The following is a 17,412-nucleotide window of genomic DNA, read 5'->3' as shown; positions in this document are numbered from 1 at the left end:
TCAAAGATCTACACAAATATTTCTGAGTTCCAGAGAATTAATGATGCCAGAACTGTGTCTCGTAAGATAACCGGGAGCTAAGTCAGGTAGAGAGAAAGCAAAGAAGCATTCCAGGGGTTGAAGACATTATGAACCATGACATGGCATCCATTCTCAGACTACAATGTAAATGGTAACCTTTAGAGCTGTCCGATGCACAACCTCTACTACTGTATGCAGCAACCTTCCATAAAGACAAAGGAAAGTAGAAAACAATGTGAAAATTCACAAAACTATAAACTGTCATTCTTGTAGATGGGTCCTTCCAGGAGAAGGTTGGAGAGGCCTTCAGAACTGTATATGAGTCACGTTCCTTACATAACATGTTAAGGAAAATGAACTTGATCCTATAGCTTACTATTTCTCCTAAAGTATATGTATCAGCATCGTCCAGGGAACATTTTTTTTTTCAAATGCAGACTTGCAGATCCCACTCCCAGAGGTGATCCCATGAGTGTGGGGTGGGGACAGGGACCTGCATCTTCAACCTGGCCTCCAATGGATTCTTCTGCCTCCTAAAACTGGAAGGAACAGCGGTGAAGGCAAAGTGATGTGGAGTCACTGAAGGAGGTCAGCCAGTGGAGTGACACAGTCAAATTGGTTTCAGAAAAAGACTTTTCTGGCTGCTATTTGAGGAGTGGATTGGGAGCTGGCAGAGTGGAGGCACTTAAGAAGATGTGCAATAATTCAGATGAAACGTGAGGAGACAAGGGCGGTGGGGATGGAGAGGAAGCCAAAGATTTATGCAGCTCCTGCGGCAGGCCAGATGGCCCCAGTGCCAGAGGAGCACTGTGACCCTCGCTTGTTTTCTGGATGAAGAGCCTTATTCAGAAAACTCCTTGCGACTGTTGGAGCATCCCAAAAGCCTGTGAGACATTCCTGAAATTGACTGCACAGTCCCTGCTGTGGACATGTCTGCTCAGGAGTTGAGGCTGAGGGGGTCATTAAGTACTGTGGTCCCAGGCACCCTAAGCACCCCCATGGATCAAGAACAGACAAATCATGAGTATGACTAAAAGTATTAGCAAAATACCCCTTCAAATGCCAATTGGGGTAGCACAAGCTGAGTAGTAAAGTGCTGTGAAAACTAGAGGCAGAAAGAAAGAAAGAAAGAAAGAAAGAAAGAAAGAAAGAAAGAAAGAAAGGGAAAGAAAGAAAGAAAGAAAGAGAAATGGGGAGATAGGAAGAGTAGTGAAACCCACAATTTTCATCAGACCTCTCCCTACCCCATCCCCAGGAGTCTGGTCAACTAGCTGAGGAGATGAATGAGCCATCTAAAATTAAGTATTTAAACACAACTCTGCCACCCTGTCAGACTTCAGGGGAATTATCTAATCCTCCTGCTCAGTTTCCTCACCTGTAAAATGGGAACAGTAATGTACCAGCTCAGAGAATGGCTGTAAGTAATAAATGGATTCGCCTCTGTAAAGCTCTTAGAAGAATGTAAGCACATTGTGCAACAGCAGGGCAACAATTAGCAAGCCCATGGAGGTGCTTCTTACGTTTACTTTAAATAAAGTATATTTAATAAATCATATTTAAGATAAATTACATTTGAATTTAAATAAATGCGCCCACTACGTTAGCAATGAGTGCCCAGGGCCTGGGTTGAGCCAGCGTCTCTGCATTCTAGCCTTCACTTCCCTGCTGGGACTGATGCCAAGGCTCATAGGTGATAGTACCACACAACATTCTACTTACTAGACGCTGGTTAACTATAAAAGGATATAACCCAGGAACGGTCAGGTAGAAGAAATGCATAGGGCATTGTATGTGGGAAGGGGTACAGAGCTTGCATGCTCTCTCTGTGTGTGCCACTCTTTCCAAATCACCTCATATTCACCAACCTAGACACTCTCTGAGCCTTGTCCTTTGGGTGTTTATGGAGGCTTCACTACATAATCGTCCTATATAATAAAAGCCTAATATGTTAAGTGTCCGACCGTTTGTTCAACCGTTTGACCAGTCTCTATGATGCGCATTGACCACCAGGGGGCAGACGCTCCGACAGGTAGGTTACCTTGCTGCTGGGTCCAGCCAATCGGGACTGGGCGGGCGAGATGGGCCGTACATGCCCTGGAGCTCCCCTGCGGTCCCTCCCTGGCCCCAATTGGACAAGAAGATCCAGACACACCCTGGATGAATCCATGCACTGGGCTGGTTTTGGCCCGATCCCCGCAGGCCAGCTGGAGGGACCCCACCGGTGCATGAATCCGTGCACCAGGCCTCTAGTGATTAATAAAATCATTGGCCACTTGCGATTTATTTAGCCTCCCAGCCCGTTTTCCTCTCCTAAAGTCAGAGGTGGAAATGAAAATTCCAACCCTCTCGACACATGGTTGGTTCTACTGGCAACCAGCAGCCTGTCCTTGGGTGGGTTCAAAGGTCACTTTATTAACATGAGACACCTTTTTTCTCTCTCAACATTTAAGAAATGTCAAGGGTTTTAGGTCTTCTGTGCCAGAAAGGGGACTAAAACCAAGTAAATATTTGTTGTTATTGTGGACAAAAGGGGCCACAGGCTGACCTGACAAGCTCAGGGGAGGCCTGCATGGCAGTCTTGAAAACTCAAAGGATGGTCTGAAATTAAACTTTAACTAAAAGCAGTGATGGTGGGCAGTTACGTCCTAGGCCGGTATCTTCACTGACAAGGTCAACCTTTACCTTCACTGAGCCTGTCTGTCTTTTTGCATCTATGATAACATACCCTTGAAATGTCTGGGTAACTTGTGACTTCCCTTTATCTGGAGCCCCTGGGGCACAACCAAATGTGCTGGGCACTAGGACAGATACCACAAATTCCTTCATCATCATGTTAATTGTTCCTGCACCCACCTAAGTATGTGTCCATCATTTTACTTTTTATCCAATCCCAGGGGTTTCCCTGCTTTGCTTTATCCCTCCTCCTTAAATCTGTCACCAATGAATTTCATGTAGCCCACCTACGTTCCTCCTTTGATTGCAAATGTATAAATACGGATGTAACCCCGCAATTCTCCGGAGCACTATTTCAATTCGTTGAGTTTCTGCTTCCTGCCATATGTCGACAGTTTGGCTCAAATAAACTCACCAAAAATTCTTTACAAGTCTCAATGGTTTTTTTTTTTTTTTTACGTTAACATTATAAATGACAATATTATACCGCCACACTGCTTTCCACAGCAACTGCATCATTTTGCACGCCCACTAGCAATGCACAAGGGTCCAGTTTCTGCACATCCTCCCCTACACTTGTCATTTTCTGTAGTTTTTATTAAAGCCATTCCAGTGTGTAGGACGTGGTCTAAATAACTTTTATTATACTTTGGAATCACTCTGCATTTGTTCTTGGAGTTCTATTATATAGGGTAACTTCCTTGTGCATGACCTAGGAGCATCTGGGGACCTGGATGTGATGAACTTTTTGAGGTGATGACTCAATCCTCCTCTGGTGAGATTATGTTTCAGAAATTATCACAGTGTATGTTGTGGGCAGGGAAACACTTCTTCCTAACTTCTGGTGTTTCCTTCCATGTGAGAAACTTCATGTAGCTTAACACGCCAAAGCCTGTGCCCTCTTAGACATAATTGATGATGGAGCTTGAATGGAAGGAGGAGGCAAAGGTCACTGAGGTCCTTCCTTTGCTTTTCTGCTCAGGAGCCAACTGCTCTTGGTGAGTCAGTCTCCCCTCTGCTCCTCTGGGAGGGGTCCTATCCCTGCTGACAGGAGTTCTCCCCTGCTGGAGGCTAATTCCAGCAGGGCATAATAAAATGTGAAAAGTCCTCAAAGGGTTGAATGGACTCTTTCAGCAGGGCTGAAAATCTGCATGTTATTACCTGTTGCTGGAACAGCCAAAGGCAGTTCCCCAACCTGATAATCCTTTACTGTTTCTCGGGACCTTACCTTTGATATGTGTATCTGCTTTGCTAAAGGGAAAAATGTGTGGATAAAAAGCCCTGGGTCCAGAGATTGAAAGAGCTTAGTCACTAGAACTAAGTTTCTGTCTGGCACCCCAAAATGCTTCCAAACTCATATTTCTTCTCTAGTCTCTTCTGTTCATTTATGCACAGCCCTTCTCCAGATTCCTGAACCCTTGTAGATGCGGAAAAGACCCCGGCACTCCCCCACTCCCATGCTGATTTGTAAGTTTGCCTCACCTCGGGGTTTAGTATGAAAAACCCCACATGCTTACAGATGCCGGCCACGTTTTCTAAAAGAATCTCTTCAACAAGGAGTTATTTTGGTCTCTGCTGATCCCTTTCTCTTACCTCAATTACTTTAGAGCTTAGGCTGGGAAGTGAGATGTTCTTAATTGCATGCATTACTTGAAGACATCTCTACACATATACTTCATATCATTCTATCAGTTTTACTTTATGATTAATTTGATCTTGTTAAAATACAAGAATGCATGCATTTGTTGAATATATTTTATGGATGTGAGTGATCCACCTTATTGGTTGATTCTATTGAATAGAGAATTGATTCCTAGGTGTTTAAGCTGTTTGTTTAATGCATTTAGTAGCACATAATGAACAGATGGATTGGGTCTGGGCTATGGACAAGTATTATAGTTGTTATTGTTCAAGTTTTTAAAACTGTTTTTGTAGGATTGGAGAAATGACCTTGGATGAGATTTTTCTCCTCTAAAATATAAATGCTGCTTTTCTGAAATAAAATGAAGAATATGAAAAACATTAAAAAGTGAAAGAGTTCACAAGATTTGTGGGCAAGAAGAGAAAATCTTGAAGGGAGAAGTGAATTTGATTTAATCTTTCAATTATTCAGTTTAAACTGATCCTTCATAATGTTAATGCTTGAAACTATTGTAATTTGATAAGAACTCTTCTTTCATTCATTCCTTCATATCATTAGTTTTCTATTAGCACTAATTATGCTTTTATGATCCTTTTATGATCCTTCCCTATTGATGAATAGTGTGCATCTTTCTCCTTTAGCAACTTTTGTATTGCGACAAGGTTTTTATTTAATGAAGATAACTTATTCTCTAGATCAGTGACTATCAACACTTTCAGAGCCAGCCAGTCTACATATTTGTGTCCCATGTGAATATGCCTGTCTCACATTCCGGATTCTTCTATTTCAAGGCCTTTATAATTTTCCACCATGAGTATCTGAAGCATAAAATTACAAAAATTTTGTTACAGGAACACTGTTAGCCTAGGAATTAATTATAGACAAAACAAAAAATACAACAACAAAAAAAACCACCTTTATTTACAGTTGTCCATGCATATTGAATCCAATCTATCCATATTACAAGAGTATATCCATGGTTATTAATCATTCTCTATTATTTTATTTTGCAGTTTAAATTTTATTTTTATATAAAGGCTTTTAAATTATTTTATTAGTGTATTATGTTATAATAGAGCAAACTTCATAAGTTTATAGTAAGGGTTTAATGAGTTAATACATGTGAAGTATTTAGGACTTTTTCTAGCTGTTATTATTATTATTATTATTGTTATTAACTAGAGGCCCGGTGCACAAAATTCGTGCATGGGAGAGGTCCCTCAGCCCGGCCTGTACCCTCTCCAATCCAGGACCCCTCAGGGGATATCTGACTGCCGGTTTAGGGATCGGGCCTAAACTGGTAGTCAGGCATCCCTCTCGCAATCTGGGACCACTGGCTCCTAACCGCTCACCTGCATGCCTGCCTGAGTGCCCCTAACCAATCTGCCTGCCTGCCTGATCGCCCCTAACCATTCTGCCCACTTGCCTGATGCCCCTAACTGCCCCTGCCTGCTGGCCTGATTGCCCCTAACTGCTCTCCCTTTGTGGGCCTAATTGCCCCTAACTGCTCTCCCCTGCCGGCCTGATCACCCCCTACCTGCTCCCCTGCCTGACTGATCACACCTAATTGCCTCTGCCTCAGCACCCACCATCGTGGCTTTGTCTGGAAGAATGTCTGGAAGTAGTACAATCTAATTAGCATATTACCCTTTTATTAGTATAGATTATTATCATTTGCCTTAGCTTTGGGGTGTAGATTATATTATTTTTATTTAATCTTGAGGTTATAAGTGTGATGTGAGCCTGAGTTTTAACCAAGACTAACCAGCCACATGAGTTCATTAGTTCAGCTTGGGCTGCCATAACCAAAACAGGCTAGTGGCTTCAACAAGACTTTATTTTCTCACAGTTCTGGTGGCTGCACTCCAAGCTTTGGCCTGATGAAGACTTAAGTGGAACAGATTTTTACTTGGTTGCAAAATACGAAGGGAAGACCCTAACATGATTAAGCCAATCCATTTTTTTCTGTGTGTTTTTTTTATTATAGTTGGCCCTTTGAATTCTTGGGTTCTGAATCTATGGATTCAATCAAGCTTGGATCAAAAATATTTGAAAAAGAGTTACACTATTGCTGATATGTACTATGTAGTGAGGCCTAAAGTGATTGTGTCTGTACTAAACATGTACCAACATTTTTTTTGGTCATTATTCCTGGAACAATACAGTACAACAACTATTTACATAGCATTTACACTGTATTAGGTATTATAAGTTATCTAGAGATGATTTAAGGTATACAAGAGGATGTGTGTAGGTTATGTGAAATAAGGTATTTGTCATTCATTTCATATATGGAACCTGAGCATCCTCAGATTTTGGTATCCAAGGGGAGCCTGGAACCAATCCCCTAAAGGTGCCAAGGCATGACTGTACCTAAATAAACTGCTCCACTGAATTTACCCAGTGTATTCAATTTATGTAACACATCATCTCCCTATAAATCCTCTATTTTAAAAAATCTCTGAAGTCCAGCTAAACAGCTTTACTGTTATAAAAACTCTAACATTGCTTCTGTATAACACGCATCAGTTAAAAATGAAGTATGATGTACCACATGCTAGTCTGTTTCTTATTAAAGTTTAGCAATATTGATCAAACTGTCTAAATTTCATAGACTCGAAGCATTTCCCATTGGTATAGTTACTAATAATTGGCTTGCTTGGCTCTGGACTATTGCTTCTCTTTCTTTTTCCTTACAAAGTGTTGTTCAAGGTTTGAAATCAAAATTACTGATTGTTTAGTGAATAATACTTTTTATAATTCCCACTGAGTGATGACTTGGGTTATGTTTCTCCAAGGAAAACTCACTAGCATTTAGAATTCTTTTTTAGAACCCGCAGACGCTCCCAATTAAATGCATACAGATGGAACTCGTTAGGTGATTTCCTCTGGGAGGGAAATGTTTAGCTTATTTATGCTGTGTGGTAGTGAATGCTATGGTAGATTCCACTTCATGTGACTGTAAGTTTTTATGAGTATGACCCTCTTTGCTTGGAAAGGCTATGCTAACTTTGTAGACTTGCACCGTTGAGTACAAACAACTTCATCCTGGTGGTTAAAAGGCCTGCTCTGTACTTACGAAGCCTTTGTCTTGGCCTCTTGCCATGATGTCAGTTATGGCTTGTTTCTTCTGTACCAGTGTCATGTCAAGGTGCCAGTTTATGACCGGGAAAGAATGTTCTTCAGATTATAAGTGCTACTTCATTTAGATTTTAAGATCATAGCTTTCCATTGAGTTTCCTATGAAGTTGTGTCTGGAATACTCTGGAGCCAAAGCTTTTAGAGACACAGTCCAAAAAATGGTTTTGCAAAAATAGTGTAATGGTCACTTAGTGGCGAATGAAAATAGATCTGGCCCAACTGGAGGACATTCTAAATGCTGTATTGTGGCCGAGCAGTATGTCATAGATGATTGAAAACTTAGGCTCCAATGGTGTGGAGAAGTTGGAGTACCTGGCAAACAAAGGTAGCCCACCTGACAACTTGGAAACAAGGTGTCAGGATGACACTGAGATAAAGAAGATGAATCTCACCAAGCTTCTAATTCTGCAACCACAAGGTACTATCCTTTCCCACTTGTTCATTCCTCCCAAAGAATGTACCTGAACACCTATGCTGAAAGCCTGTTAAGCCTACCGAGTCCTTCCAGGGGAACACTGAAAAGGCCCTTCGCAAACCAACTGCCCCTAGAACGTTACTGCCTTAGAAGTCCCCTACTTAACTAGATCACCATTCTAGAAGGAAAATGAATAGAAGATTATGATAAAACAGGAACTCACTGTTATCGAACTCACTGTTATCAAACTCTCTGTAACAGTGTGCACTGTTATGTAAACAAACTAATTTCAACAAATTTAAAAAACGTAGACAGAGCCCTAGCTAGTTTGGCTCAGTGGATAGAGCGTCAGCCTGCGGACTGAAGGGTCCCGGGTTCGATTTCAGTCAAGGGCATTTGCCCGGATTGCAAGCTCGATCCCCAGTAGGGGGTGTGCAGGAGGCAATCAATGATTTTCTCTCATCATTGATGTTTCTCTCTCTCCCTCTCCCTTCCTCTCTGAAATCAATAAAAATATATTTAGAAAATAAATTTTTTTAAATAAAAATAAAATACATAGAATCACAGCCGCCATTTAAGTTGCTTCTCGGCAATCTGTATCGAGTTTTATAATTCTTTTTGAAAGAGGAAAATATTCTTACTCTTCATAGATGTTGGAGACATGTATTTAAGACCTAACCACAAGCACGTGTAGCCATTTCAGGGTTCCATGACTGGGGCATGGAGCTGTGCCTCCTGGTATTCATGGATATTGTACACCATGTGACTTCCAAGGCTAGGCCATTAAAGGCATTGAAACATCTGCCTTGCTCTCTTGGATCACCTGGGGAAAGCCAGGTGCCATGTTATGAGGACATACAAGCAACCCTCTGGACAGGTCCTCATGGTGAGTATGTATGGCGCGTGCCAACAATCAGCATTAACTTGCCAGCCTTGCAAGTGAGCCACTTTGGAAGTGGGTCATCCTGTTGCAGAATACCAGAGAAAAAAATCAAGCAATGCTTAGAGAAATGGAGTTACACTTTATTATTATTACACCAGCAGGCTCAGAGAAAAAAATGTCTTTCAAATTCTGAGCAACAACATGGAGGAAGCTGTCCCTTTTTATATCTTTCCCAGTCCTTTGTCTCCCAAATATGGGGTTTTCCGTTCCCCTTTGCAAGTTCTTAAAGAGCCCCATGTTCTGGGGCTTTGAGACCTCAACCAAAGGCCTGGCCTGGTACCAGCACTGATAACTTCATCTAGGGATGGTTTATAGCCTCTCTCAAACAGGAGTAAACAGGTCTTGCAGGACCAGACAATGAAAGGGGGGGTGACTAGATTCAAATTGCTAGCCCCCCAAAATGTCTCCTTTCCCCCCATCAATCCAGCCTTCAGTCACATGCAGGTGACTGCAGTCTTGACCACAAACTCAAGAGAGACCCTAATCCAGAGCCACTCAGCAGAGCTGCTCTCTAATTTCTGACTCACAGGAACTTTATGAGATAATACATGTTTATTGATTTAAGACACTAAGTGTTGGGGTAATTGTTTATACATCAACAGATAACTCATATAAATGTGTAATGTATTGCTCTCCACCAACATAGCTTATCAAAAGTTTGCTTCTAGCCAACACTTTCCATAACACTGAAGTCTAGGTAGTAGATGAGGACTGATGGCAAAAATGGGGACAAGGAAGCATCATTCCAACTCCACTTTAGACATTTGGTCCCAGTGATTAGAGTACTCAGAAACACCCTGCTGGTTACTCTGCTTTCCACACTCTCTGTGGTTATGAACACCATTTAAATGGCACCTGAACTGCAGGGAGGCATGAGCTCTTCAGAAAATATCAAACTGAAACATCAGTGTGTATTTTGCTTAGAATTGCTAAGTAAGCCCTGACCAGTTTGGTTCAGTGGATAAAGCGTCAGCCTGTGGACTGAAGAGTCCCAGGTTCGATTCCAGTCAAGGGCATGCACCTTGGTTGCGGGCACATCTCCAGTAGGGGGTGTGCAGGAGGCAGCTGATTGATGTTTCTCTCTCATCGATGTTAAAATATAGAGAAACATCGATCAGCTGCCTCCTGCACACCCCCTACTGGGGATGTGCCCACAACCAAGGTGCATGCCCTTGACAGGAATCAAACCTGGGACCCTTCAGTCCACAGGCTGATGCTTTATCCACTGAGCCAAACTGGTTAGGGCAATAAAATACATATTTTTAAAAATTGCTAAGTACGGCAATGGTTTGGAAGGTTAGTTGACTACCTTGGGAAATAGTACTTTACTTCTCATACGAATGTTGGCACTGTGGATTCTAGACCCTTTGTTAGGCCTTTGACTGGCTATAGCTACCTGAGAAGCGTGCTAAGGCAAAGTAAGAAAGGCCATTCTGCTGGTTGCTCCGGGCTTGCCATTCCTCTACCCAACCCCCATCCCAGGAGAGCCACTGTAAGGAGACACTCAGTTCTTCTCCGTCTGGCTTTGTGTCCTATGAGGCATGACCCTGAAACCTGCAATCCCTGGGCATCTTTGTTCCCTGGCTTCCCGTTGGGTCTGGAGGGAGGCCTGAGGGAATGAGGAGAGAGAACGGGATAGTTTTTCCCTGCTCCTTTTCTGCTTCAGCACCTAGTTCTGAGAGTGTCTGTGATCATAGCTCCTGCCAAGTTGCCCTCTCCCATAACCAGCTTTAGGAAATACAGTCTTTACTCCCTAAATTCCTCATGCCTGAGGAAGGTAACAGCTTTCTGCTATTGCTAGACCCTGGGACACTCCGTATCACTTGTCCGTCTCCTTAAGTTGCCCATAGCTCTGTATGTGGTCTTCTTATTAATCCACTTTTAAGATCTTAGCTCAATGAGCCCCTTGTTTCCTTCCAGAACCCCTGACTGATGGAGTCACTCTAAAATATAAATGCCCCTTGGAGTTTTAAAAAAGCATGACGTTATAATCAGGGTTTCTTAATCTCAACACTACTAATGTTTTGGGTTGGATAATTCTTTGTTGTGGGAGACTGTTCTGTGCACTGTAGGATATTGAGACAGACAACCAAGATTTCATATTTTCAGAACCGTGTATGCTCTGCTCTAGCTGGTAATCTTTTCTGTGCTGTTACTGGCTTGCTGTATGAGGCACTGCATTCCCACATCTCCGATAAGTTTCATGGTTCATTGAAAATATTTACAGTTCTGGATGGTGTGGCTCAGTTAGTTGGGCATCTTCCCTTGCACCAAAGGTTGCCAGTTTGATTCCTGGTCAGAGCACATGCCCAGGTTGTGGGCTCCATCCCTTGTCAAGGGTGTGCAAGAGACAGCCAATCTATGTTTCACTCTAATATCGATGTTTCTCTCTCTTCCTTTCCCTTCCTCTCTCTCTAAAAACCAATGTAACAAATCTAGATCTAAAAACAAACAAATAAATTAGCCCATGATCCAATTAATCATACCACAGATTGAAGAAAGTTATTTCAATGTAATTGAAAAACAGCACACAATACTCCCAAGGAAATAACATTATAGACCTTTATAGCAATAAAAAGGAAGCTGTCCAGCATCTAACAGCCCAAAGAACTAAAAGTCAGAGTAAGAATCATCTAAAAACGTTTTTATTTGGTTCCTGGGGGATGGGCTGGGGGCCTTTTCAGTGAAATCTACTCCAGGAAAAACTCAGGCAATTTAAATAAGAAATAAGCACAGATGCACAAACATCAAATGAGTGACAGCTTCATTTTTTTGTGAATCCCCAACTAGTTGATGTTTTTAAAAATGGATTTCTCCTTTATAAAGATTTCTTCTGGAAAACAGTTACTAATACAAGGACCCTTAGAATAGTACTAAAATTATGGTAATTAAAACGAAATCCTAGGACAATTTGACATTGCTGATTCCTTAGTTTTGCTCTTAGTTATGATAATTTAGTGGGGGGTGGGGGGATTGCTTAAAAAATTAGATGAAAGCACATTTGAACTCAACAGTAAATATGACAAAATAACCATCAATTATTTTTCCCCAAATGCAATAACTGAAAACATGAAAGCTTACGTTTTTATAGCAAGTGAAAAAAAAAGTCTTTCTTTATTGAAGACACACAAGCAATCCATTCTCAATTTTGTATTGTAAAATTTTTAAAATGTAACATTTACTTGATGATTTCTAGTCTGATTTTGAATTAAATGCATGCAATATTTCTCAGTACTGCTCGTTAATCTGCATTAAGTAGTATGAATTCAGAGGTCTAGAAAAGTCTCATTCTTTTATTGGATAATAAACAGTGTAGTATTTTAGAGAATTTATGCCAAAGATAAATAGAATCCAGCAAATCCAATACTTCTTATTAATTTTTTTCCATTTTGCTTGGCTTTGTCCAAAATTAATTCTGTTAGCGTAATGATGCCAATCATAAATTCTACTGTCTGGCCTGTAGGGAGCAGCAGAAGGAGCTTTCTTGTCAACAAAAATACCACTTGGGAAGCTTCAAGCCACCGCTGTGCTCAATGAAATCATGTGGTTGATTCAGATGTAGTCACCAAATATTGGCTGAAATTATTGTGATCGCTAAGGAAGAACACCCCTCCACACTTCTCTTGGACACCCTTAAAAGTACACAGAACATTTCAGTTACATTTCCTTTCAAGAATCTATAGCTGAGCTACAGATATTTGCAGTTATTAACAATTACACATATGCAAATAAAGGAAAAAGTCCAGAAAACATTCCCTTTGACATTTAGTAATTGCAAAGTGAACATTTTTTAGCAAAGTGATTTCTTTTTTTAAATTCAATTTATTGGGTGACGTTGTGTAATTAAGTTCTATTGGTTTCAAGTGTACCATCCTATGATACATCGTCTGTATATTGCATTGTGTGTTTACTACCCAAACTCCAATCTCCTTCCGTCACTCTACATTAGACCCCCTTTAACCTTTACTACCTCCCACTCGCCTTCCCACTAGCAACCACCATCCTATTGTCTGTGTCTATGAGTTATTGCTTGTTTGTTTGTCTTGTTTGTTCATTTGTTGTTCTCTGTTTTATATCCCACATATGACGGAAATCATATAGTTTTTAACATTTTCTGATTTATTTCGCTTAGCATGAAATTCTTAAGATCCATCCACGTTGTCACAAATGGCCATATTCATCTTTTCTTACGGTTGAGTAGTATTCCACCGTATATATGTGCCACATTGTCTTTATCCAGTCATCTGCCGAAGGAAACTTTGGTTGTTTCCATGTGTTGGACACAGTCAATAATGCTGCAATGAACATAGGGGTGCATATATCTTTGTGAACAAATGCTTTCAAATTTTGGGGGTAGATACCCAGAAGAGGTGTTACTGGGTCATGTGGTGTCTCTGTTCTTAATTTTGAGGAACCTCCACAGTGGCTGTACCGGTTCACATTCACACCAGGGGGAGCAAGGTTTCCTTTTTCTCCACAACCTCTCTAACACTTATTGTTACTAGTCTTATTGATGATCTCGACAAAATCAACACTTTTCTAGAGAAATGTGAACACCTTCTTCCATGCCTGGTTCACATTAACTGGGGCTTTAGTATATGCAAGACTGTGTTCTAAGCACTTTATAAATCTTAACTCTATACTCACAACAGCACTGTAAGGTAACCATTGGCATCTAGTTTTGCATAGAAAGAAACTGGGGCTCAAAATTATTGCTATTTGCCCGAGGTCATGCAGCTAATAGAAGGGAGAGCCAGTAGCTGACTAAATGACCACAGGAAGCTGCCTCCGTGAAGTGGAGGACTTCCGGCCTTTACTAACACCGTATCCAGTTTGTCTCAGCCACAAGGCTGCGGTCATATATCCGCAGCCAGGAAGCCCACGTTAAAGGTAAGTTACATGTGCTGTTGGTCCCAAAGAGCTCTTTAATTCTTCGTGTTAACACATCAACATGGGATTCCTGGGAGTTGCGTGAAGGCAGAGAGAGCCAGACTTTCTGCATGTCCTGTTTACCATAGCTACCTAACCATGAGCAATTCAAAGGAGAGATAAATGGAGGCGTTTTCTTTTCTCCCTTTATGTCTCCAATCATTTAATAAACATTTATAGAGCTGTACTGTACACTAGGAAATGGTCTAGCTTCTCAAGGCCCACTGGTGGCTGAGAAACACATCCTGCCTTCAGAACACTCAAAATCTAGCAAGGAAGCCAGAGAAACAGGTAGTTTACCAAGATGTGCAGTAAGGCTATGCTATGTTCAATGGCTACACCTAAGAGGAAACTAGATTTTTGGCAGTGAGCATGCAACAGAGTCCCCAGATAGTAAATTATAATGTGACCTGAAATTTATATAATGCTACCTCCCAATATTAGCTCTATCAATTTAATAAAAAAACAAATGGGGGGATTCTTTTTTTTAATTCTAAAAGAATGGGAAAAAATACAGGCAGCCTCTGCAGGAATTGCTGACCTCTTAATTTTCACCCATTCAGACCAATGTGGGACTTCTAATCTGGAAAATAATAAATTTGGGTTGTTTTAAGCCATGAAGTTTGAGACAAGTTGTTACAAAAAGCAGTGATAGAAAATTAATACAAATGTTATCAGGGTGTTATAGAATATCAAGACTTGGGGGGAAAAATTGATTCTAGCTGCAGTGTGCACTGAGGTAACACAGTTAACTGCATGCCACTTACTTTGAATTTTGCATAAAATATTACAAATCCTTAAAAATGTATACAACTAACTAAACGTTAAGGAAAAGAAAAGAAATTTTTTTGGGGGGAGAAAGAAATAAAGAACTTAAAATCAGAGGAAAATCTCAAAATTGGTGGGATTTTGAACCAGATACAAATATTTTACTGGTAGTCGGAATAAAATGTTCCAGGAAAAAAAAAGGAGAGGGATTAGTTGTACCGAAAAGCTTAAAGGGAACATAGATTGGGCCCAGATTATGCAGTCTTGGATGTCTTCCTAAAAAGTTTTGACTCTCTTATAATCAGCCAAAGGTTACAAACTGAATGTGTTTTAGTTGGCTCTCATAGTATTTTGTGTGTGTTAAGGTTTTTGTTTTGTTTGGAATTTGAATTACAAAAAGGATAATTTAAAAGTTAGGAGACTTAACATAAAATTCTAGACTTCCAGCTTCTCTTGGGAAAACAAAACAAACAAACAAAAAATGATTAGGCCACTTTGGGCCACACTTGACCACAAATGGCTAGAGCTTCGTAGTGACTGACCCTTAGTTTAGGCATGTCCTCTCCCGACAATTTCCAAATTCCCTATCTCTCCCTACTGTATTATCTGTATTATCACTTCACAACTCTTTGTTCTTCCTGAACTGCCATAGGCATTTGGGTTTGCTGTAAGCAGGTAGTAACCATTAAATCATTTAAAATCAAATCCGTGCTTTGGGAAGAAAACCCTAACTGCAACTTTAAGATGCTCGTTATTTGTATTTCTGTCATTACACTTGCCACATTGGGTTAAAGTAATCTATTTGCATGTTTGTCTTCCCTGCTAGACAGTGAGATATTATAAAGGCTCAGAAATGCTTTGAATTCACCTACGATTCTACGGCCTACTCGCAGGGGTGGGCAAACTTTCTGACTCGAGGGCCACAATGGGTTCTTAAACTGGACCGGAGGGCCGGAACAAAAGCATGGATGGAGTGTTTGTGTGAACTAATATAAATTCAAAGTAAACATCATTACATAAACGGGTACGGTCTTTTTTTTTTTAGTTTTATTCATTGCAAACTGGCCGGATCCGGCCTGCGGGCCGTAGTTTGCCCACGGCTGGCCTAGTGTCATGTGAGACCCAGTAAGCATCCTAAGGAAATATGAGGACCTGAATTAAGATGGGTCAGAGGCCATGATAAGAAGGATACCATTGCTAAAGGTATTTAGAAAGCAGAGTTACTTGGATTTGGCAACCAGTATGAAGGGTGAAGGAAAAAGAGGAATAAAAAGTAGCTCTGAGATTAATGTCAGACATACCATGTGGGGTAAGTTATCATGATTTACTGCTCACCAATCCAAAAAGAGCAATTATCCCACCCACGGGCTTGGCCCTCTCCTATTGCATTAGGATATAGCAGATACAGAGTGATCCTACTGAGAAGGTGTGGAAAGGCTTGAGGCTAGAAATTGGCGGGTCAGGACTGATCCAGCCTCAGGTCCCCCTCTTACCATGTGGCCCTCAGCAAATAATTTCCCTGATGATCAACTTCCTCATCTGTAAATGATGATCGCCTAACACCACAACAAACCTATGTATATGGCTGCTTAAGGCTAAAGCTAGTTTACCTAAAAGTACTGTGTAAACCATGTTATATTATTCAAATAAACCTCACCTGCTAAGCCTGTATCTAGTCAGTGGGGATGCAAAAATTAATGAGGCACAGAAGCAAGTATGCAGTTTCAAAGAAGCTGTGACATTTCATTTAAAATGTAGTTAAATAAAATGAAGCAACATTTAGATATGTGGCTGAATACAAATATATTTAATACATTTTCATTCAACATTTTCTTGGAATTCTTCCTAGAAGAATAATTTTGCAACTAACATTTTACATCCTAGAACCATGCGCTATGGCCTAATTGAGGTTCCTTGGCAGATGTTTGTATTTTTCCAAATTTGGGCTACTGCTTTTGCCAAGTTCACTGAGGTGTAAACTGCGGATGATATTACTGGATGGTTGTACAATGACTTCTAAAGATTTTAAAGCACTAGGGGAATGTTTAATAAACATAAATGCACAAGTCTTACTTACCCAGATCCTTCTAACCACAAACAGATCCTCATCTGTGGCAGCCACCATGCTATGTACCTGGCAGTTCTGTGACACTGTAAATTCTGGTACTAAAAAAAGATTGAAATGAGCCATAACAATGACATTGATTTGTCAGAGTAGATGTAGGTACTCAATTCACTTCCCTGGTCATTTCTCTGCCCTCTGCCATAGATAACACACAAATACATTAAAATCTACTTAGCATAAGAGCTTCTCAGATAATACTGTGTTGTATTGCTTTGGCAATTATATAGGGAGTGAGAGTAGCTTGATTTCAAATGGCTGGCCCATTTAAAGCTGCAGATAAAAATGACATCAAGTGAGAACAGGGCCATAGTACTAACAGATCACCCACTCAGCTAAATGAACCAAACTACTTTATAATTTTAATAGAAAAATAAATTTTAGATCACTTAGCCACAGAGAAATTCACATTATTTGAGGAGTAAATTGAAAGGACGGCTAGAAAAGTAACCCTGCCAGTCTTTGAATTTGCATGTCCAGGGTTACATAGGAAGAACTCACTGGCCATTTCCAAAATATGAATATGCAGTAAGACTATGTATTTATTAAACATTGATGCATGTCTTTTAATATATATCTATATATTTCTTTCAGAGAGAAAGAAAGAGGGAGATAGAAACATCAATGATGAGAATAATCGATCGACTGCCTCCTACACGCCCCCTGCCTCAAGCCCACAACCCAGCCATATGCCCTTGACCCGAATCGAACCCAGGAACCTTCAGTCCTCAGGCCAATGCTCTATCCACTGAGCCAAA

This window comes from Myotis nattereri, assembly GCF_964212035.1.
Source record: "Myotis nattereri genome assembly, chromosome: 4".
Lineage (NCBI taxonomy): Eukaryota > Metazoa > Chordata > Mammalia > Chiroptera > Vespertilionidae > Myotis > Myotis nattereri.
Note: the sequence above shows the minus strand (reverse complement) of the source record.